At 42.3% G+C, this 24,668-nt stretch overlaps 2 pseudogenes; both read right to left on the bottom strand.

Moving 5' to 3' along the window:
• Positions 1-21,242, bottom strand: part of LOC125529660 (uncharacterized) — a 53,960-nt pseudogene extending 32,718 nt beyond the window's left edge.
• A 1,201-nt stretch (positions 21,243-22,443) lies between these two features.
• Positions 22,444-24,118, bottom strand: LOC147972747 (uncharacterized; annotated as a pseudogene).
• Positions 24,119-24,668: the final 550 nt, after the last annotated feature.

The following is a 24,668-nucleotide window of genomic DNA, read 5'->3' as shown; positions in this document are numbered from 1 at the left end:
ACTTGTTGGAGACTTCATATCTCTCAACTCGGGTATTTGCATGAAATATTAACTTCAACTCCTGAAACATCTCATATGCTCCATGACGTTCAAAACGTCTTTGAAGTCCCGATTCTAAGCCATTAAGCATGGTGCACTAAACTATCAAGTAGTCATCATATTGAGCTAGCCAAACGTTCATAACGTCTGCATCTGCTCCTGCAATAGGTCTGTCACCTAGCGGTGCATCAAGGACATAATTCTTCTGTGCAGCAATGAGGATAAACCTCAGATCACGAATCCAATCCGCATCATTGCTACTAACATCTTTCAACACAATTTTCTCTAGGAACACATCAAAATAAACACAGGGAAGCTACAACGCGAGCTATTGATCTACAACATAATTTGCAAAATACTACCAGGACTAAGTTCATGATAAATTTAAGTTCAATTAATCATATTACTTTAGAACTCCCACTTAGATAGACATCCCTCTAATCCTCTAAGTGATCACGTGATCCAAATCAACTAAACCATGTCCGATCATCACGTGAGATGGAGTAGTTTCATTGGTGAACATCACTATGTTTATCATATCTACTATATGATTCACGCTCGACCTTTCGGTCTTCGTGTTCCGAGGCCATATCTGTATATGCTTGGCTCGTCAAGTATAACCTGAGTATTCCGCGTGTGCAAAACTGGCTTGCACCCGTTGTAGATGGACGTAGAGCTTATCACACCCGATCATCACGTGGTGTCTGGGCACGACGAACTTTGGCAACGGTGCATCCTCAGGGAGAACACATCTTGATAATTTAGTGAGAGATCATCTTATAATGCTACCGTCAATCAAAGCAAGATAAGATGCATAAAAGGATAAACATCACATGCAATCAATATAAGTGATATGATATGGCCATCATCATCTTGTGCTTGTGATCTCCATCTTCGAAGCACCGTTATGATCACCATCATCATCGGCGCGACACCTTGATCTCCATCATAGCATCGTTGTCGTCTCGCCAATCTTATGCTTCCACGACTATCACTACCACTTAGTAATAAAGTAAAGCATTACATCGCGATTTCATTGCATACAATAAAGCGACAACCATATGGCTCCTGCCAGTTGCCGATAACTCGGTTACAAAACATGATCATCTCATACAATAAAATTCGGCATCATGCCTTGACCATATCACATCACAACATGCCCTGCAAAAACAAGTTAGACGTCCTCTACTTTGTTGTTGCAAGTTTTACGTGGCTGCTACGGGCTTAAGTAAGAACCAATCTCACCTACGCATCAAAACCACAACGATAGTTTGTCAAATAGACTCCGTTTTAACCTTCGCAAGGACCGGGCGTAGCCATACTTGGTTCAACTATAGTTGGAGAGACAGTCGCCCGCAAGCCACCTGTGTGCAAAGCACATCGGGGGAACCGGTCTCGCGTAAGCGTACGCGTAAGGTTGGTCCGGGTCGTCTCGTCCAACAATACCGCCGAACCAAAGTATGACATGCTGGTAGGCAGTATGACTTATATCGCCCACAACTCACTTGTGTTCTACTCGTGCATATAACATCAACATAAATAACCTAGGCTCGGATGCCACTGTTGGGTTTCGTAGTAATTTCAAAAAAATTCCTACACACACGCAAGATCATGTGATCCATAGCAACGAGAGGGGAGAGTATTGTCTACGTACCCACGCAGACCGACTGCGGAAGCGTTGACGCAACGTAGAGGAAGTAGTCGTACGTCTTCACGATCCAACCGATCAAGCACCGAAACTACGGCACCTCCGAGTTCGAGCACACGTTCAGCTCGATGACGATCCCCGGACTCCGATCCAGCAAAGTGTCGGGGAAGAGTTCCGTCAGCACGACGGCGTGGTGACGATCTTGATGTACTACAGCAGCAGGGCTTTGCCTAAACTCCGCTACAGTATTATCGAGGACTATGGTGGCTGGGGGCACCGCACACGGCTAAGGAATAGATCACGTGGATCAACTTGTGTGTTTCTGGGGTGCCTCTGCCTCAGTATATAAAGGAGCCAAGGGGGAGGGGGGCGCCGGCCAGGAGGAGGGCGCAGGAGGAGTCCTACTCCTTCCGGGAGTAGGACTCCCCCCCAATCCTAGTTGGACTAGGATTCCCCGAGGGGGAAAGAGGGAGAGGGGGGCCGGCCACCTTCTCCTAGTCCTAATAGGACTAGGGGAGGGGGAAGGTGCGCAGCCACCTTGGGCTGCCCCTTTCTCCTTTCCACTAAAGCCCATTAAGGGCCATATGGCTCCCGGGGGGTTCCGGTAACCTCCCGGTACTCCGGTAAAATCCCGATTTCACCCGGAACACTTCCGATATCCAAACATAGGCTTCCAATATATCAACCTTTACGTCTCAACCATTTCGAGACTCCTCGTCATGTCCGTGATCACATCCGGGACTCCAAACTCCTTCGGTACATCAAAACTCATAAACTCATAATATAACTTTCATCGAAACCTTAAGCGTGCGGACCCTACGGGTTCGAGAACAATGTAGACATGACCGAGACACGTCTCCGGTCAATAACCAATAGCGGGACCTGGATGCCCATATTGGCTCCTACATATTCTACGAAGATCTTTATCGGTCAGACGGAATAACAACATACGTTGTTCCCTTTGTCATCGGTATGTTACTTGCCCGAGATTCGATCGTCGGTATTCCAATACCTAGTTCAATCTCGTTACTGGCAAGTCTCTTTACTCGTTCTGTAATATATCATCCCGCAACTAACTCATTAGTTGTAATGCTTGCAAGGCTTAAGTGATGTGCATTACCGAGAGGGCCCAGAGATACCTCTCCGACAATCGGAGTGACAAATCCTAATCTCGAAATACGCCAACCCAACATGTACCTTTGGAGACACCTGTAGAGCTCCTTTATAATCACCCAGTTACGTTGTGACGTTTGGTAGCACACAAAGTGTTCCTCCGGCAAACGGGAGTTGCATAATCTCATAGTTATAGGAACATGTATAAGTCATGAAGAAAGCAATAGCAACATACTAAACGATCGGGTGCTAAGCTAATGGAATGGGTCATGTCAATCAGATCATTCTCTCAATGATGTGATCCCGTTAATCAAATAACAACTCATTGTTCATGGTTAGGAAACATAACCATCTTTGATTAACGAGCTAGTCAAGTAGAGGCATACTAGTGACACTTTGTTTGTCTATGTATTCACACATGTATTATGTTTCTGGTTAATACAATTCTAGCATGAATAATAAACATTTATCATGATATAAGGAAATAAATAATAACTTTATTATTGCCTCTAGGGCATATTTCCTTCACACAGACCTTTCCTGTGATCTCAAGGTGGATGGCAAGCCCATGAAGAACATCATCTTCACCCTCAACGAGCAAATCAACTTCCTCCAAAGCCAGATCTATGATCTTCAAAACCAAATCTTTGAATATGAGGTGAGGTTCAAAAGCAAATCAACTCACTCTTCCTCTCACAATGGTGGACCACTGCCATGGAAATCCAAGGACAAGATCTCTTCTTCTTCACCACCAGCATCTTCACCACCAAAGGAGAATTGAGTATCGGGTACGGGCACTCCCCTTGGCTTCCGCCAAGCTTGGGGGTGGTGCCCTGGTATCGTATCATCCCACTATCTTTTTGCTTTTACTTATTTTAGTTCGATCATTTTGCTTTCGATGAATAAAAGTTTAGTTCGATCCTTTCTTCTTTGAGAGTTTGCTTAGTGATCTATCCTAGTAATAGTGTGAAAGTTATATAATAAAGTTTAGTATGAGTTTTTGCTTTCTTTACTTTCATGTTGCAAATAAAAGAAAAGAAATAATAAAGGAAACAAATAAAAGAAAGGAAATAAATAAAGAAAAGATTATATACTAATCCTATGGTAGGTGATGGCACCACATAAGGAAAACTACAAGTAGAAAATTTTATTAGAGATTGACAAACATAGCATTAGTCAATGATGCAACTCATGAAGAATTAATAAGGGAAGAGAAGATTCACATATAAATATACTATCCTGGAAATCTTTTGTGATTGTGAGCCCTCATCAAAATATTATATGCCAAAATTGTTGACGTTGGACAAGGAAGACAACTTAATGATTTATGTTTGTTCATATTCACATAGAAGTCATATTGTCATATATCCTTTAACATGTGGTGCTTGCCCCCTATCTTTGCTAACCAAAAAATTTGCAATAAGTAGAGATTCTACTTGTGCATCCAAAAACCCTTAAACCCAAATCTATTTTCAAGTGTCCACCATACCTACCTACGGGTTGAGCAAGATCCCTCAAGTAAGTTGTCATCGGTGTAAAAAGGCAATAAAAGTTGCTTCTAAAAGTGTGAGATCATTTAGTGTAAGAGAAAATTAAGCGTTGCATGAACTTGTGATGATAAAGAATAAAAGCGACATACTGCATAATAAAGGTCGCTAACGCAAGGAGCAATGTAATGTGATGTTCTTTTGCACTAAGGGATTGAGCATACAAACAAATAAGCGCATGGCAACCTCTGCTTCCCTTTGCGAAGGGCCTATGTTTTACTTTTATGCAAGAGTCAAAGTTTTTCTCTCAATTCCTTTTTATTTTTCTCCTTTCGCAAGCATCATGTGGTGAGGAAAGATCTAGCCACATATGTCTAGTTGAATATGGGTGGCATGAGTTATTATTGTTTACATCACCCTTGAGGTGAGTATGTTCGGACGCAAAACCATAAGTCCCTATTATTCTATGTGTCTGGTTGAAACGTTTTGCTCATGAGTACGAGGTGAGTGGTAGCAATCATATAAGACTATATGATGGTTGAGTATGTGGACTTGCCTAAAGGCTCCAACACGGGACCCTTCCTAAAAAGATGATGAATTGTAGTTGCAAAGTTGACAGAAAACATACTTTGTTGGTTTCTCATAGAGTTTTTGCTTTATACTTCAATTGTGTGATGAACTAAAACTTATTCATGAGAAGTATATGATGAAAGTTCTATGATAAAGTCCTATGTTTAATTTTGTTGTTGTTATAATAATCAACATGATGCTTCTATGTCTGTATTTTGTTTTTATCGACACCTCCCTCTCAAAGCATGTGGGCATGTTTTTTGATTTTGGTTTTTCGCTTGAGGACAAGCGAGGTCTAAGATTGGGGGAGTTGATACGTCCATTTTGCATCATGTTTTCTTGCTGTTATTTATGATGTTTTTATCCATAATAATGCTTTTTGGTGTAATTCTAATGCCTTTTATCTCATAATTTGCAAGGTACACACCAAGGGGGAGAATTCTGGCAGCTGGAAACCGGGACCTGGAAAAGCTACGCCAGGATACCTATTCTGCACAACTCCAAACAAGCTAAAACTTCACGGGGATTTTTTATGGAATATATGAGAATTATTGGAGCAAATAACTACCAGAGGGGGGCCACCAGGTGGGCACAACCCACCTAGGCGTGCCAGAGCCCCCTGGCGCGCCCTGGGGGTTGTGGCCTCCTCGGCCCACCTCCGGTGCCCATCTTTTGGTATATAAGTCATTTTGACCTAGAAAAAATAAGGGGAGGACTTTCGGGACGAAGCGCCGCCGCCTCGAGGCAGAACTTGGGCAGGAGCACTTTTGTCCTCCGGAGGAGCGATTCATCCAGGGGAACTGCCCTCCCGGAGGGGGAAATCATCGTCATCATCATCACCAATAACTCTCTCATCTTGGGGAGGGCAATCTCCATCAACATCTTCAACAACACCGTCTCCTCTCGAACATTAGTTCATCTCTTGTGTTCAATCTTGTTACCGGAACTATAGATTTGTACTTGTGGGTGACTACTAGTGTTGATTACATCTTGTAGTTGATTACTATATGGTTTATTTGGTGGAAGATTATATGTTTAGATCCAATATGCTATTTAATAACCCTGTGATCATGAGCATGTTTATCATTTGTGAGTAGTTACCTTTGTTCTTGAGGTCACGGGAGAAATCATGTTGCAAGTAATCATGTGAATTTGATATGTGTTCGATATTTTGATCGTATGTATGTTGTTATTCCCTTAGTGGTGTCATGTGAACATTGAATACATGACACTTCGCCATATTTCAGCCTAAGGGAATGCATTGTGGAGTAGAAATTGGATGATGGGTTGCAAGAGTGACAGAAGCTTAAACCCCAGTTTATGCGCTATTCCGTAACTGACCGATTGGATCCAAAAGTTTAATGCTATGGTTAGAATTTATTCTGAATACTTTTCTCATAGTTGTGGATGCTTGCAGGAGGGTTAATCATAAGTAGGAGGTTTCTTCAAGTAAGAACAGCACCTAAGCACCGGTCCACCCACATATTAAATTATCAAAGTAGCGAACACGAATCGAGCCAACATGATGAAAGTGACTAGATGAAATTCCCATGCACCCTCAAGAACACTTTGCTTATTATAAGAGACTGTTTTGGCCTGTCCTTTTCCTCAAAAGGATTGGGATACCTTGCTGCACTTTTGTTACTACTATCGTTACTTGCTCGTTACAAATTATCTTGCTATCAAACTACTCTGCTACTTACAATTTCAACACTTGCAGACACTACCTTACTGAAAACTACTTGTCATATCCTTCTGCTCCTCGTTGGGTTCGACACTCTTACTTATCAAAAAGAGCTACAATTGATCCCCTATAGTTGTGGGTCATCAGAAGGCGCACCCCCACCCTTGTGGGCCCCTCGTGCACCTCCTGACCTAATTTCTTCACCTATATATTCCCATATATCCTCAAACCAACAGGGGGAGCCACGAAAACACTTTTCCACCGCCACAACCTTCTTTTCCCTTGAAATCCCATCTATGGGCCTTTTTCGGCGTCCTGCTGGAGGGGGATTGGATCCCGAGGGCTTCTACATCAACCCTATTGCCCTTCCGATGAAGCATGAGTAGTTTACTTCAGACCTACAGGTCCATAGCTAGTAGCTAGATGGCTTCTTCTCTCTCTTTAATTCTCAATACCATGTTCTCCTCGATGTTCACTACACGACAGCACTGCATCTGTGACACACAGGTTGGTCGGAAAAATAGCATCCACCGACAGGCAGTCGGTCGGGAAAGAGTATTCCCGACCGACCGCGTCTGTTGGGCAAAGTCCAGACGGGATAGCCTTTTGATGACCGACATATCTTTGTCGACCGACAGTTGGATGGCGATACAAGACATTGCCGACCAAACATCTCTTGGCACTACTATGAACTTTTACCGACCGATTTTCCGTTGGTACTGTCCTAGAACTTTTCTCGACTGACTGTTTGACGGTGCAATCTTTGCCGACCAATATTCTGCTGGCTCTGCTATGTATCTTTACCGACGGACAATTGGATGGTGTTGTTTTTTTACCAACCGACTCTCCGTTGGCCCTGGCGTAAGCCTTGGCCGACCGATAATAGGAGGTTATTTTCTTTTCCCAGCCAACAGTTCGTCAGCGTTTAGTTTAACTGAGCAATAAATATGAACCTGTTATATATTTCTCATCTGCTTTATACAATATCAATCAAGTTGCATCTCTCATCATAGCACAATATCAATCAAGTTAACTAACTAGCATGTACTCACAAAAAAATAAATCATGACCAAAGATTGATAAAACAGTAATTCATTCTCATCAGCCTTCCAACATTTATATGTTCCAGTCATCGAATCACTCGATAGGTTTACAAAATGATAGATGCATGTCCATCGATTCATTTTTTGCTCCATTACACAAAATACCCAGATGACAAGACGCCGCCATATAGGTCCACAAAATGATCCTAAAAGACATTGTTTTTCTCCATTACACAAGATGTCTAGCGAACACGAACTGCCATCTTCATGGTTCCTTCATGGTCCTTTTGTATGTCTTACCTACAAAGGATACAAAGTCACCGGTGAATTCATGCATTCATAGAGACAATGGTGAAAATAATAATTGCATAAAGCATCAATGGCGGCGTGTTTAATGCGACAACATGTTTAATTAGAATTTGTACTGTGTTAGACATAATAGAGCATCAATGCCTGATGGCCATGGAATATATTTCATCAAGAAATATGAGCAACATGCATCATCTGGCTGCAGTTTAGCATATAGCCAATTATTGGGAGCAACACATTCAGGTACAGACTCACGATGGTCAGTTTTTCTAGAAAAAACAACAAATTTTCTTTCTTATTTTCTCTGGGCTGGAAAAGACTGCAGTGCGCCTGACGATTATATTTATAAAACCATTAGAGAATTACATATGCACGTCAATGCCACAAATTATATTAAATTAAGCCATTAATTTCAGAGAAGCATATGTACTGTACATACAAATATTTATAGGTATAAGAGCCAGAACCTGTGAAACCATCAGGTTATCAATAAGAGAAATAAAGAAGATAGAATGTAATATATGAGCCTAGAAACAGGATTCAGAAAATAGCAAAACTATAAAAAAATTATATGACTACTTTATGGACATGAATCAGGATTCGGTATAAGGATACAATGTACTATATGGACATGAATCTAATTTATTGCTAGTGGAAGAACTACAAAAATTGTATGACTACTTTAAGATCCGAAACTTGGATTGCACCTGACCATTATATTCATAACAGTAGATATACATTATGAAGGAAATATGCCCTAGAGGCAATAATAAAGTTATTATTTATTTCCTTATATCATGATAAATGTTTATTATTCATGCTAGAATTGTATTAACCGGAAACGTAATACTTGTGTGAATACATAGACAAACAAAGTGTCACTAGTATGCCTCTACTTGACTACCTCGCTAATCGAAGATGGTTATGTTTCCTAACCATAGACATGAGTTGTCATTTGATTAACGGGATCACATCATTAGGAGAATGATGTGGTTGACATGACCCATTCCATTAGCTTAGCACCCGATCGTTTAGTATGTTGCTATTGCTTTCTTCATGACTTATACATGTTCCTATGACTATGAGATTATGCAACTCCCGTTTACCGGAAGAACACTTTGTGTGCTACCAAACGTCACAACGTAACTGGGTGATTATAAAGGTGCTCTATAGGTGTCTCCAAAGGTACATGTTGGGTTGGCGTATTTCGAGATTAGGATTTGTTGCTCCGATTGTCGGAGAGGTATCTCTAGGCCCTCTCGGTAATACACATCACTTAAGCCTTGCAAGCAATGCAACTAATAAGTTAGTTGCAAGATGATGTATTACGGAACGAGTAAAGAGACTTGCCAGTAACGAGATTGAACTAGGTATTGAGATACCGATGATCGAATCTTGGGCAAGTAACATACCGATGACAAAGAGAACAACGTATGTTGTTATGCGGTCTGACCGATAAAGACCTTCGTAGAATATGTAGGAGCCAATATGAGCATCCAGGTTCCGCTATTGGTTATTGACCGGAGACGTGTCTCGGTCATGTCTACATTGTTCTCAAACCCGTAGGGTCCGCACGCTTAACGTTACGATGACAGTTTCATTATGAGTTTATATATTTTGATGTACCGAAGGTTGTTCGGAGTCCCGGATGTGATCACGAACTTGACGAGGAGTCTCGAAATGGTCGAGACATAAAGATCGATATATTGGACGACTATATTTGGACACCGGAAAGGTTCCAGGTAAGATTGGGACAATACCGGATCACCGAGAGGTTATCGGAACCCCCGGGGAGGTATATGGGCCTTATTGGGCCTTAGTGGAAAGGAGGGGAAAGGAGCAAGGGAGGGGGCGCCCCCCCAAGCCCAATCCGAATTGGGAGGGGGGGTGGCCCCCCCTTTCCTTCCTCCCTCCTTCCTCTTCCTTCCCTCTCCTACTCCTAATAGGAAAAGGGGGAGTCCTACTCCCCCCTTGGGCGCGCCACCCTCCTTGGCCGGCCCCCTCCTCCACTCCTTTATATACGGGGGCAGGGGGGCACCCCAGAGACACAACAATTGATCATTGATCTCTTAGCCATGTGCGGTGCCCCCTCCACCATAATCCTCGATAATATTGTAGCGGTGCTTAGGCGAAGCCCTGCGACGGTAGAACATCAAAATCGTCACCATGCCGTCGTGCTGACGGAACTCATCCCCGACACTTTGCTGGATCGGAGTCCGGGGATCGCCATCGAGCTGAACGTGTGCAAAAACTCGGAGGTGTCGTAGTTTCGGTGCTTGATCGGTCGGGCCGTGAAGACATACGACTACATCAACCACGTTGTTATAACGCTTCCGCTTCCGGTCTACGAGGGTACGTAGACAACACTCTCCCCTCTCGTTGCTATGCATCACCATGATCTTGCGTGTGCGTAGAATTTTTTTTGAAATTACTACGTTCCCATCAGTGGCATCCGAGCCTCGGTTTTATGTGTTGATGTTATATGCACGAGTAGAACACAAGTGAGTTGTGGGCAATATAAGTCATCCTGCTTACCAGCATGTCATACTTTGGTTCGGCGGTATTGTTGGATGAAGCGGCCCAGACCGACATTACGCGTACGCTTACGCCAGACTGGTTCTACCGACGTGCTTTGCACACAGGTGGCTGGCCGGTGTCAGTTTCTCCAACTTTAGTTGAACCGAGTGTGGCTACGCCCGGTCCTTGCGAAGGTTAAAATAGCAACAACTTGACAAACTATCGTTGTGGTTTTTGATGCGTAGGTAAGATTGGTTCTTTCTATGCCCATAGCAGCCACGTAAAACTTGCAACAAACAAAGTAGAGGACGTCTAACTTGTTTTTGCAGGGCATGTTCTGATGTGATATGGTCAAGGCATGATGCTAAATTTTATTGTATGAGATGATCATGTTTTGTAACCAAGTTATCGCCAACTGGCAGGAGCCATGTGGTTGTCGCTTTATTGTATGCAATGCAATCGCCCTGTAATGCTTTACTTTATCACTAAGCGGTAGCGATAGTCGTAGAAGCATAAGATTGGCGAGACGAGAACGATGCTACGATGGAGATCAAGGTGTCGTGCCGGTGACGATGGTGATCATGACGATGCTTCGGAGATGGAGATCACAAGCACAAGATGATGATGGCCATATCATATCACTTATATTGATTGCATGTGATGTTTATCTTTTATGCATCTTATCTTGCTTTGATTGACGGTACCATTATAAGATGATCTCTCACTAAATTTCAAGATAAAAGTGTTCTCCCTGAGTATGCACCGTTGCCAAAGTTTGTCGTGCCCAGACACCACGTGATGATCAGGTGTGATAAGCTCTACGTCCATCTACAATGGGTGCAAGCTAGTTTTGCACACGCAGAATACTCAGGTTAAACTTGACGAGCCTAGCATATGCAGATATGGCCTCGGAACACTAAGACCGAAAGGTCGAGCGTGAATCATATAGTAGATATGATCAACATAGTGATGTTCACCATTGAAAACTACTCCATTTCACGTGATGATCGGTTATGGTTTAGTTGATTTGGATCACGTGATCACTTAGAAGATTAGAGGGATGTCTTTCTAAGTGGGAGTTCTTAAGTAATATGATTAATTGAACTTAAATTTATCATGAACTTAGTACCTGATAGTATCTTGCTTGTTTATGTTTGATTGTAGATAGATGGCCCATGCTGTTGTTCCGTTGAATTTTAATGCGTTCCTTGAGAAAGCAAAGTTGAAAGATGATGGTAGCAATTATACGGACTGGGTCCGTAACTTGAGGATTATCCTCATTGCTGCACAGAAGAATTACGTCCTGGAAGCACCGCTGGGTGCCACGCCTGCTGCTGATGCAACTGACAACGTTAAGAACGTCTGGCAGAGCAAAGCTGATGACTACTCGATAGTTCAATGTGCCATGCTTTACAGCTTAGAACCGGGTCTTCAACGATGTTTTGAACGTGATGGAGCATATGAGATGTTCCAGGAGTTGAAGCTAATATTTCAAGCAAATGCCCGGATTGAGAGATATGAAGTCTCCAATAAGTTCTATAGCTGCAAGATGGAGGAGAACAGTTCTGTCAGTGAGCATATACTCAAAATGTTTGGGTATAATAATCACTTGATTCAACTGGGAGTTAATCTTCCGGATCATTGCGTCATTGACATAATTCTCCAATCACTTCCACCTAGCTACAAGAGCTTCGAGATGAACTATAATATGCAAGGGATGGATAAGACAATTCCCGAGCTCTTCGCAATGCTAAAAGCTGCGTAGGTAGAAATCAAGAAGGAGCATCAAGTGTTGATGGTCAACAAGACCACTAGTTTCAAGAAAAAGGGCAAGGGGAAGAAGAAGGGGAACTTCAAGAAGAACAGCAAGCAAGTTGCTGCTCAGGAGAAGAAACCCAAGTCTGGACCTAAGCCTGAAACTGAGTGCTTCTACTACAAGCAGACTGTTCACTGGAAGCGGAACTGCCCCAAGTATTTGGCGGATAAGAAGGATGGCAAGGTGAACAAAGGTATATGTGATATACATGTTATTGATGTGTACCTTACTAGAGCTCGCAGTAGCACCTGGGTATTTGATACTGGTTCTGTTGCTAATATTTGCAACTCGAAACAGGGACTATGGATTAAGCGAACACTGGCGAAGGACGAGGTGACGATGCGCGTGGGAAATGGTTCCAAAGTCGATGTGATCGCGGTCGGCACACTACCTCTACATCTACCATCGGGATTAGTATTAGACCTAAATAATTGTTATTTGGTGCCAGCGTTGAGCATGAACATTATATCTGGATCTTGTTTGATGCGAGACGGTTATTCATTTAAATCAGAGAATAATGGTTGTTCTATTTATATGAGTAATATCTTTTATGGTCATGCACCCTTGAAGAGTGGTCTATTTTTGATGAATCTTGATAGTAGTGATACACATATTTATAATGTTGAAGCCAAAAGATGCAGAGTTGATAATGATAGTGCAACTTATTTGTGGCACTGCCATTTAGGTCATATTGGTGTAAAGCGCATGAAGAAAGTCCATACTGATGGACTTTTGGAACCACTTGATTATGAATCACTTGGTATTTGCGAACCGTGCCTCATGGGCAAGATGACTAAAACGCCGTTCTCCGGTACTATGGAGAGAGCAACAGATTTGTTGGAAATCATACATACAGATGTATGTGGTCCAATGAATGTTGAAGCTCGTGGCGGATATCGTTATTTTCTCACCTTCACAGATGATTTAAGTAGATATGGGTATATCTACTTAATGAAACATAAGTCTGAAACATTTGAAAAGTTTAAAGAATTTCAGAGTGAAGTTGAAAATCATCGTAACAAGAAAATAAAGTTTCTACGATCTGATCGTGGAGGAGAATATTTGAGTTACGAGTTTGGTTTACATTTGAAACAATGCGGAATAGTTTCGCAACTCACGCCACCCGGAACACCACAGCGTAATGGTGTGTCCGAATGTCGTAATCGTACTTTACTTGATATGGTGCGATCTATGATGTCTCTTACAGATTTACCGCTATCGTTTTGGGGTTATGCTTTAGAGACGGCCGCATTCACGTTAAATAGGGCACCATCAAAATCCGTTGAGACGACGCCTTATGAATTATGGTTTGGCAAGAAACCAAAGTTGTCGTTTCTGAAAGTTTGGGGCTGCGATGCATATGTGAAAAATCTTCAACCTGATAAGCTCAAACCCAAATCGGAGAAATGTGTCTTCATAGGATACCCGAAGTAGACTGTTGGGTACACCTTCTATCACAGATCCGAAGGCAAGACATTTGTTGCTAAGAATGGATCTTTTCTAGAGAAGGAGTTTCTCCCAAAAGAAGTGAGTGGGAGGAAAGTAGAACTTGATGAGGTAACTGTACCTGCTCCCTTATTGGAAAGTAGTACATCACAGAAACCGGTTTCTGTGACACCTACACCAATTAGTGAGGAAGCTAATGATGATGATCATGAAACTTCAGAACAAGTTACTACTGAACCTCGTAGATCAACCAGAGTAAGATCCGCACCAGAGTGGTACGGTAATCCTGTTCTAGAAGTCATGCTACTAGATAATGATGAACCTACAAACTATGAAGAAGCAACGATGAGCCCAGATTCCGCAAAATGGCTTGAAGCCATGAAATCTGAGATGGGATCCATGTATGAGAACAAAGTGTGGACTTTGGTTGACTTGCCCAATGATCGGCAAGCAATTGAAAATAAATGGATCTTCAAGAAGAAGACTGACGCTGACAGTAACATTACTGTCTACAAAGCTCGACTTGTCGCAAAAGGTTTTCGACAAGTTCAAGGAATTCACTACGATGAGACCTTCTCACCCGTAGCGATGCTTAAGTCTGTCCGAATCATGTTAGCAATTACCGCATTTTATGATTATGAAATTTGGCAGATGGATGTCAAAACTGCATTCCTGAATGGATTTCTGGAAGAAGAGTTGTATATGATGCAGCCGGAAGGTTTTGTCGATCCAAAAGGAGCTAACAAAGTGTGCAAGCTCCAGCGATCCATTTATGGACTGGTGCAAGCATCTCGGAGTTGGAATAAACGCTTTGATAGTGTGATCAAAGCATTTGGTTTTGTACAGACTTTTGGAGAAGCCTGTATTTACAAGAAAGTGAGTGGGAGCTCTGTAGCATTTCTGATATTATATGTGGATGACATATTGCTAATCATAAATGATATAGAATTTTTGGATAGCATAAATGGATACTTGAATAAGAGTTCTTCAATGAAAGACCTCGGTGAAGCTGCTTACATATTAGGCATTAAGATCTATAGAGATAGATCAAGACGCTTAATTGGACTTTCACAAAGCACATACCTTGACAAAGATTTGAAGAAGTTCAAAATGGATCAAGCAAAGAAAGGATTCTTGCCTGTGTTACAAGGTGTGAAGTGGAGTAAAGACTCAATGCCCGACCACTGCAGAAGATAGAGAGAAAATGAAAGATGTTCCCTATGCTTCAGCCATAGGCTCTATCATGTATGCAATGCTGTGTACCAGACCTGATGTGTGCCTTGCTATAAGTCTAGTAGGGAGGTACCAAAGTAATCCAGGAGTGGATCACTGGACAGCGGTCAAGAACATCCTGAAATACATGAAAAGGACTAAGGATATGTTTCTCATACATAGAGGTGACAAAGAGCTCATCGTAAATGGTTACGTTGATGCAAGCTTTGACACTGATTCGGATGATTCTAAATCGCAAACCAGATACGTATTTACATTAAACGGTGGAGCTGTCAGTTGGTGCAGTTCTAAACAAAGCGTCGTGGTGGGATCTACATGTGAAGCGGAGTACATAGCTGCTTCGGAAGCAGCAAACGAAGGAGTCTGGATGAAGGAGTTCATATCCGATCTAGGTGTCATACCTAGTGCATCGGGTCCAATGAAAATCTTTTGTGACAATACTGGTGCAATTTCCTTTGCAAAGGAATCCAGATTTCACAAGAGAACCAAGCACATCAAGAGACGCTTCAATTCCATCCGGGATCTAGTCCAGGTGGGAGACATAGAGATTTGCAAGATACATACGGATCTGAATGTAGCAGACCCATTGACTAAGCCTCTTCCACGAGCAAAACATGATCAGCACCAAGGCTCCATGGGTGTGAGAATCATTACTGTGTAATCTAGATTATTGACTCTAGTACAAGTGGGAGACTGAAGGAAATATGCCATAGAGGCAATAATAAAGTTATTATTTATTTCCTTATATCATGATAATTTTTTATTATTCATGCTAGAATTGTATTAACCAGAAACGTAATACTTGTGTGAATACATAGACAAACAAAGTGTCACTAGTATGCCTCTACTTGACTAGCTCATTAATCGAAGATGGTTATGTTTCCTAACCATAGACATGAGTTGTCATTTGATTAACGGGGTCACATCATTAGGAGAATGATGTGATTGACATGACCCATTCCATTAGCTTAGCACCCGATCATTTAGTATGTTGCTATTGCTTTCTTCATGACTTATACATGTTCCTATGACTATGAGATTATGCAACTCTCGTTTACCGGAGGAACACTTTGTGTGCTACCAAACGTCACAACGTAACTGGGTGGTTATAAAGGTGCTCTACAGGTGTCTCCAAAGGTACATGTTGGGTTGGCGTATTTCGAGATTAGGATTTGTCGCTCTGATTGTTGGAGAGGTATCTCTGGGCCCTCTCGGTAATACACATCACTTAAGCCTTGCAAGCAATGCAACTAATAAGTTAGTTACAAGATGATGTATTACGGAACGAGTAAAGAGACTTGCCAGTAACGAGATTGAACTAGGTATTGAGATACCGACGATCGAATCTCGGGCAAGTAACATACCGAAGACAAAGGGAACAACGTATGTTGTTATGCGGTCTGACTGATAAAGATCTTCGTAGAATATGTAGGAGCCAATATGAGCATCCAGGTTCCGCTATTGGTTATTGACCGGAGACGTGTCTCGGTCATGTCTACATTGTTCTCGAACCCGTAGGGTCTGCACGCTTAACGTTACGATGACAGTTTCATTATGAGTTTATATATTTTGATGTATGTAAGGTTGTTCGGAGTCCCGGATCTAATCACGGACTTGACGAGGAGTCTCGAAATGGTCGAGACATAAAGATCGATATATTGGACGACTACATTTGGACACCGGAAAGGTTCCAGGTAAGATTGGGACAATACCGAATCACCGAGAGGTTATCGGACCCCCCCGGGAGGTATATGGGCCTTATTGGGCCTTAGTGGAAAGGAGGGGAAAGGAGCAAGGGAGGGGGCGCCCCCCCAAGCCCAATCCGAATTGGGAGGGGCCCCCCCCGTTCCTTCCTCCCTCCTTCCTCTTCCTTCCCTCTCCTACTCCTAATAGGAACACTACTAGGAAAAGGGCTAAAGATGAAATTGACACTAATGGTGTTTAATGGGGCTTTTAAGATCTGGGGAGGCAAAAAAATTCAAAAAAATTCAAACTTACTAATGGCGCACCTGCCCATGGTGCGCCATTACTATCTTCCCGCCTTCAAAATTCAAAATAAGTCAAAAAATAAAAAAAAAAGTTACTAATGGCGCACCTGCCCATGATGCGCCATTAGTATCTTCCTGCCTTCAAAATTCAAAATAAATCAAAAAAATAAAAAAAATTGTAATGGCGCACCTGCCCGCGGTGCGCCATTACTATGTCGTATATATGGCTGGGCGTGGTCCTCTCCTCCTTACCTCTTCATTCTTCTCCTCCACTCCACCTCTCCTCCACTCCATCTCCTCCTCTCCTCCACTCCATCTCCTCCTCTCCTCCACTCCATCTTCCCTTCTCTCCTCCACCATACTACCCTCCTCCTCTCCTCCCCTCCCCTCCCCTCACGGTTTCTCCTCCCTCCTCTCCTCCCCTCCCCTCCCCTCACGGTTTCTCCTCCCTCCTCTCCTCCCCTCCCCTCCCCTCACGGTTTCTCCTCCCTCCTCTCCTCCCATCCCCTCATGGTTTCTCCTTCCTCCTCTCCGATGCTCCGGTGAACTCCTCTTCGGCGACCTCCTCCTCCTCTCCGGCGATGTAGGCGAGCGCCTCTCCGATGACCTCCTCCTCCTCTCTGGCGAACTCCTCTCCGGCAAAAGAACGTACAAGATCCAAAAACAGGAACAAAATTTGAAATAATATCGTGCCAAAAACGAGCAAAAAAACGAGCAAAAAATGGGCAAAAAAATCACGATCCAGATCCAAATTCAAAATTCAAAAATAGCAATTGTGCACGGTGGGGGTTAGACGGTGCGCCACTACTATTTTCCCGCCTTCAAAATCCAAAAACACTAATGGCGCACCAGTGGCCTATACTAATGGTGCACCAGTGGCCTATACTAATGGCGCACCGTGGCCTATACTAATGGCGCACCAGTGGTGCGCCATTAGTATACCAGATAGTAATGGTGCACCAGTGGTGCGCCATTAGTAAGAAATACTAGTGGCATGATACTAATGGCGCACCAGTGACGCGTCATTAGTAGGCAAAACTGGTGCGCCATTAGTAGCCCTTTTCCTAGTAGTGGAAAAAGGGAAGTCCTACTCCCGGTGGGAGTTGGACTCCCCCCCTTGGGCGCGCCACCCTCCTTGGCCGGCCCCCTCCTCCACTCCTTTATATGCGGGGGCAGGGGGCACCCCAGAGACACAACAATTGATCATTGATCTCTTAGCCGTGTGCGGTGCCCCCCTCCACCATAATCCTCGATAATATTGTAGTGGTGCTTAGGCGAAGCCCTGCGACGGTAGAACATCAAGATCGTCACCACGTCGTCGTGCTGACGGAACTCATCCCCGACACTTTGCTGGATCGGAGTCCGGGAATCGTCATCGAGCTGAACGTGTGCAAAAACTCGGAGGTGCCATAGTTTCGGTGCTTGATCGATCGGGCCATGAATACGTACGACTACATCAACCGCGTTGTTATAACGCTTCCGCTTCCGGTCTACGAGGGTACGTAGACAACACTCTCCCCTCTCGTTGCTGTGCATCACCATGATCTTGCGTGTGCGTAGGAATTTTTTTGAAATTACTACGTTCCCATCACTAGTGCACAAATTAAATTAAATTTAGAAACTATTGTACACTTGTACATCTCCTACAAGTTTATGTGTTGTTGTCTAGTACATCGCTGGTGCTATTTGAGTATCTTGGTGGCTGATGTGTGGGGTCACAATGGCTATGCTATAAATTTTTGGTGTATGACAGTACCTTAGCAACTTGTGTACTTTGAGCAAAAGAAAGCACCAAGAAGCATCTCTTTTATAGTACCTTGGCGGCGGGATGAGGAAGATGCCCCTGGTTTGTAGGGTTTCATCTAGCAAAGTGATCATGAGTAAGTATCACACATCACACAATTTGAGATAAGTGGACAGAACACATATTGTAGGTGATTACCTTGCTAGATGGCCACGCAATGGTCCTTGTGACAGCATCAACGATAATTTGTAAACCATCATATTCATAAGGCATGGTGGCATCCCTTCTGATAGCAACATTGACAAGAACCTCATAAGTTGCTGGTCCAAGGGGCTCTCCGCCCACAATAGTGTCTGGGTCAACTGAGATAATCGTTGCCTTGGCAACATGAGTTTCAGGACCAGTCCATGCATATAGAAGCACATCCATACCAATTTGAATCAATGATTATTTTAGAAACATGAAAATGAAACAGAATTTAAACATATAGGTAAGGATGTGAAGATTACAAGGCTTTCATCTTCATGGGCTGGTGAGCTTCTTGCAGGGGGCTTTGCAACAACTCTTCTATGAACAAATGGATCTTCATCATCATGTTCAACATCTTCTTCGGCATCGTTATCTTCCTCATCTTCAACTCCGGAGTTCTACCAGACAACAATATGGAAATAGAGTTAGTGCATGCAAGATGGATTAATGATGCAATGAAAAGATGTGAAAATAGTTCATTACTTGTCGAGAATTGGAACCATGCTGCGAGCTAGGAGTTTCCAGATTATGCCCTTCCTTGTGAAGCTAACATCAATTCAATTCGGTTCATTCGTTCCTCCATTTGTTGCACATGCCCCTGGAGCATGTTAAAGCGATTTTCAGCTTCTCAGCGCCCTTTCGTTGCAACTAGAACTCTTGTGCTCAGTTTACCCCGTGTACCCGGTGTGCCCAAATCTTGAGGTGTTAGCTCTAGACCTAACACACGGACACGACCCCTGGGCTCCTTCAGTCCACATACACGTGCAAACAGATCACCTTCTTTAATGCTTTTGTCCTTCCATTCAGGGTGCTTTTCAGCACTCTCTATGAGTTCTTTCTACAAAATGATATTTACTTTCTCTATAAATTGTACTTGTACAATTTCTGAGTAATACTGAAAAACATGGCAAAAGAGACTTACAATTGTATGCTGCTGCCTGTGGCACATAACTCCCTTTCCTTTCCCCTTTCTTGCATGTATGTGTTTCGATATAAACTTCATCTCTCTGAGGATCATGCCCAAGTTTGACAGCCTACAATCATTTATTTATTTCAATATGCAATTGTCACTGAATCACAGTGGCATATCATTTATAATTGGGGTAATTGTTTTTACCATTTCATTCGCAACATTGGCATGAATCTTGCTACCAGATGTACGAGGTACTGCATTGGCACGATTCTTTTTGGCGATAGCACTACGAGACTACAAGCAAAAAGTAAATGAGATTTATCACACATATTGTTTGTGTTTTGAGAATCATTACATGCATATTTGTTTATCTATGTCCAGGACAGAGTGTGCTACAAAGATATACTACAGTTTTGATTAGCAGGATGACTTACTTCAAATGCCGAAGATCTCCAATAAGTAATAAGGGTCTTCCAGTCAGCTTCACTAATTCTGTTGTCACGTCTTTTCATAAGTTGTGCATCAGTGAGCGCAGCATCAAACTTGTACCTCTTTAAATCTGACTTCCAATCCTTCCATTTTTTGTGAGAAGTGTTGATAACAAAGCTCAAAGCAATTGAGTCCAGCTCATAAAATGCCTATTAAAATGAGAGAAAACAGGACACTCGGTTAGATGGCATTAAAAAAGTGTGTAAGTTATAAATTATGCTCATTTCTACCTTCAAGGTCTCCCACACTAACAACTTTTTCTCTACATCAACATCTTGCCAATCTAACTCTTGAGGTGGTATATGCCTCCTCACCAAAGTACCAATGAAATTGGCAAATTTGGTTGCATCTGGCCCAACAGGCTGGCCATCCACATTAAGTGGAATGTGGATTTTGGGTTGATTCAACCTTGCATATATGTTAGCCTTTCGAGTAATTTTCTTCCACCTTTCTTTTGACTACCATCACCATCAAGCTCACGAGTAATCTCTTCATGCAATAAAATTAACATAGTCATACAACAATTCTATCAAGTGACATTAGGTTAGAATATGAACAATTCTAGCAAGTGACATTAGGCTACCTTTGGAAGGCTGATGCTCAGGATCAACATGATCTTGATCTTTTGATACCCTAGACCTCAAAACACGTCCTTCTTCACGCTTACAGGTGCACTGGAGGGTGCCTGCGTAGATATATAGGTTAGTGTTGCAAGCTACATTTGCTTCCTTCAGGTAGAACATGAATGTGATGGAAGCTACATACCTTTCTTTTCTTTTGGGGGGCTTGGTTCGCTTCCATATCTTCCTGCATAGAAGCTCTTGTTGCTCGTATCGCTGCTAGCCGTTTATTATTCTGTTCAATGGTCTTTCTTCTCAATAGTTCATACTCCACCGCTTTCAGTTGTTCCTCCGTGACCCCACCATGTTTAGCTCTTCCGTTTGCGCTTGCCATTTTTCCTCCTGCAAAAGACACACTATGTGAGTACATCGCTGAAAATACAAAACATTAGAGGATCATACACAACACTTAATTTTTTTCAATATCACTTGCTTTAAGAACTAGTCCATCTATATCTATCCTAGCAGAACCAACACATCCATCCGCAACACTCACACGTATAGCAGTACATGGATCAGGCAACGTCACACGTAAAACATTACCGTTGTCATCTTTAGATTCTTCTATGTCATATAATGATGGAACAACAACAGTAGACCACTCAGCATGAATGGGATCTTCAACATAGTAAACTTGAGTTGCTTGTGTGGCTAATATGAAGGGCCCGTCTAATATTTTCTCACCGGTATTGAACAAATGCTTGAAATTCACAGAAGTGATTCCAAACTGATCAGTTTGCACCCATTCATCTTCTACACGATTATCAACCCAGTCACATTTGAACAACATTACTTTCCCTTCATGTTGATAATTCAACTCAAGAATTTCCTTTATAATGCCATTATAGGTCTTGTTTCTTACACTAATATTGTCACCTTTTCCTTTTGCAAAGGATGTGGTTTGTGCAACAAGAGCTACTCCACTACTCTGAAGTGACCGACCCTCATCATATGATTGTGTAAGAAAGTCTATCCCATTTATAGTGTAGCTACTATACTTCATAGCAACCAAGTTTGGCTCTTTAGCTAATATTTTTATCTCATGAAGTGCTTCATCGCCCATCTCTGCCACCTGTGATTATGAAATGCTATTGTTACTCTACAATGGGATGGAATTATATGTCTTATAGGTTGACAGTCACATGCCCACTTACGTGCAATTTAAAGCACTCATGAAAGCTCTCGTAATGCACACGCTTGACTTCTCGATGACTTCGAACACCAATAGAAGGAAGGTAATCCATATGTTTGCTGCATATAGGTTGTATTTATCAATTGACAAGGAGGAGAGAAATAACCTAATAGCTATACATAGTAGGGATATCTTACTCTAGGTATGGTTCTATGTTGTCATAATTGAACAAGACGTATATGTGGGCTTGTAGCCAAGTTTTGTTATCTAGCATCACCATGCACTTGCCAGCCAGCCCTCGACCAATGTTGTGGAAGAAAGGAGTTGTATCATCAACTTCCATATCCAAACCTCCATCCTTCCTAGCTCAATTCAATCGACTCTCTTCATCCAGATAGTGTGATCAAAATGTCAAGCTCTCATCAAACAAATAGCCCTCTACAATTGACCCTTCCGCATGACTTCTGGTGTGGACATGTCCTTGAGCTTCCCTATATACCTCTCTACAGCCCACATGCTGTGAAAATGTATTGGACCAGCTATCATTGCTTGTGCTGGAAGATGAACTATCAAATGCACCATAATATCAAAAAATGATGGGAGGAATATGGCCTCAAGAAGGCTCAAGGTCTCAGCTATTTCATCCTGCAACCTTTGCATGTCACTTATGCGAATAACCTGTGAGTACATTCGCTTGAAAAATCTACTCACACGAATCAATACCGCACTCACTCTTTCTAGTAATGTTCTTCTCACTTCAAGTGGCAGCAAGTCTTACAAAATAACATGGTTGTCATGGCTCTTTAGCCCGGTTATCTTTTTCTCCTTAACATGCATATTACGGCGTATGTCAGATGCATAACCATTAGGAAACATGGCATTTTTAAATACTCTGCAAAATGTCCTCTGCTGATCAGATTCCATTGCGTAAGGTGCCGGAGGAAAAAAAACTTCATCATCATCAAGATCAATAGGTTGAAGATCCTTTCTAATATTGAGTGCTTGAAGGTCATATCGAGAATTAATATTATCCTTGGTTTTTCCATTGACTGCCAACAAAGTGTGAACTATGTTCTCACACATGTTTTTTTCTATGTGCATGATATCAAAGTTATGATACATCTTCAAATCCTTCCAATATGGTAGTTTAAACCAAATAGACTTTCTTTTCCAAATGATCAGCGGATACCCTTTCTTGCATTTCTTAGTTCTAGGCTTCTTCGTTATAAGATCCTTCCCAAACTTGGTTTGCATATTTTCTGTCAGCTCTAAGATTTGCCTACCGGAAAGTGGAACAGGTGCTGTCCCACGTTCTATGTCACCAAATGTGTGTGTATCATACCTCAAGGGGTGATCTGCACGTAAGAACCTACGATGCCCCATATAGCAAGTCTTGCTACCATTTTTTAGCCTAAGAGAACATAATTGAGAGTGGCATTCAGGGCAAGCTCCTTCTCTAGAGGAAGCACATGCAACCAAAGACCCAAGACCCGGTTTATCCGTAATTGTGCATATTATGGCAGCATGCAACTGAAAATACTCTCCGGTTGAAGCATCATAGGTCCTAACACCATCAAGAAACATATCTAGCATATCATCAACTAGTGGCTCAAGATAGAAATCAATATCACTACCAGGAGAATTTCTGCCAGGAATCAACAGTGATAGGATGAAATTTGATTGCTTCATAATCATCCAGGGTGGAAAGTTATAAGGAATCAATAATACTAGCCAAATGCTATAGCTAAGATTCATGGATCTAAACGGATTAAAACCATCGGCACATACTACAAGCTTAAGATTACTGCTTTCTTTTGCAAAATCTTTATTTTTTCATAAAAATCTTTCCAAAGGAGGGAATCTTTAGGATGCCTAATCAAGCCATCTTGTGTGCGCTCTTCTGCATGCCATCTTGTGAGAGCCGCAGTTCTGGAACACACACAAACAACCTTTGAAGCCTCTTCTTTATTGGAAGTAACGAAGAACCTTCTTAGGAACCTTGTGGACACGTTTCCCATCTGCACTCTTCCTTTCAGATTTCCATCTTGAAGCCTTACATTCTGGGCATGAATTGGCATTGGCATTGTTCTTCCAAAATAGAATGCAATCATTTTCACATGCATGGATATTAACATACCCAAGTCCTAGGCATTGGACTAGTTTTTTTAGCTTCATTGGAGTTTTCGGGTATTGCGGACTAAGGGTAAGCATCTTTTAGTAGATCTAACAGCAGATCAAAACTTCTATCAGACTACCCTCCAAGCAGTTTGGTGTGAAGAAGTCTCACTAGGAAACGAAGCTTTGAGAAATTCTTACAGCGTGGATATAGCTCTTGTCTAGAATCAGCTTCAAGTTTGTGGAGATATTCTAGAAAAGAATCATCCTGATCTAAACCACAATCATCTTCAAGATCTCCCCCTTTATCTGAACTAGCAGCAAGATCTCTTAGCAAATCAGATATATCATCGCCCTCATCCCTATCGTCACCCTCATCTAGATTTGGAGGAATGGAAGAAGAAGAGACATGTTCTCCATGAAACATCCACTGTTTGTAGCCATCTACAAATCCCTCGCATACCAGGTGCTCACGGACTTCAGACTCTTCTCTCCAGTACGAGTTCACATAGT

The sequence above is a fragment of the Triticum urartu genome, chromosome 5A (assembly GCF_056163025.1).
Source record: "Triticum urartu cultivar PI428250 chromosome 5A, HENAU_Tu73, whole genome shotgun sequence".
Lineage (NCBI taxonomy): Eukaryota > Viridiplantae > Streptophyta > Magnoliopsida > Poales > Poaceae > Triticum > Triticum urartu.
This window is presented reverse-complemented; position numbering and strand designations above follow the sequence as displayed.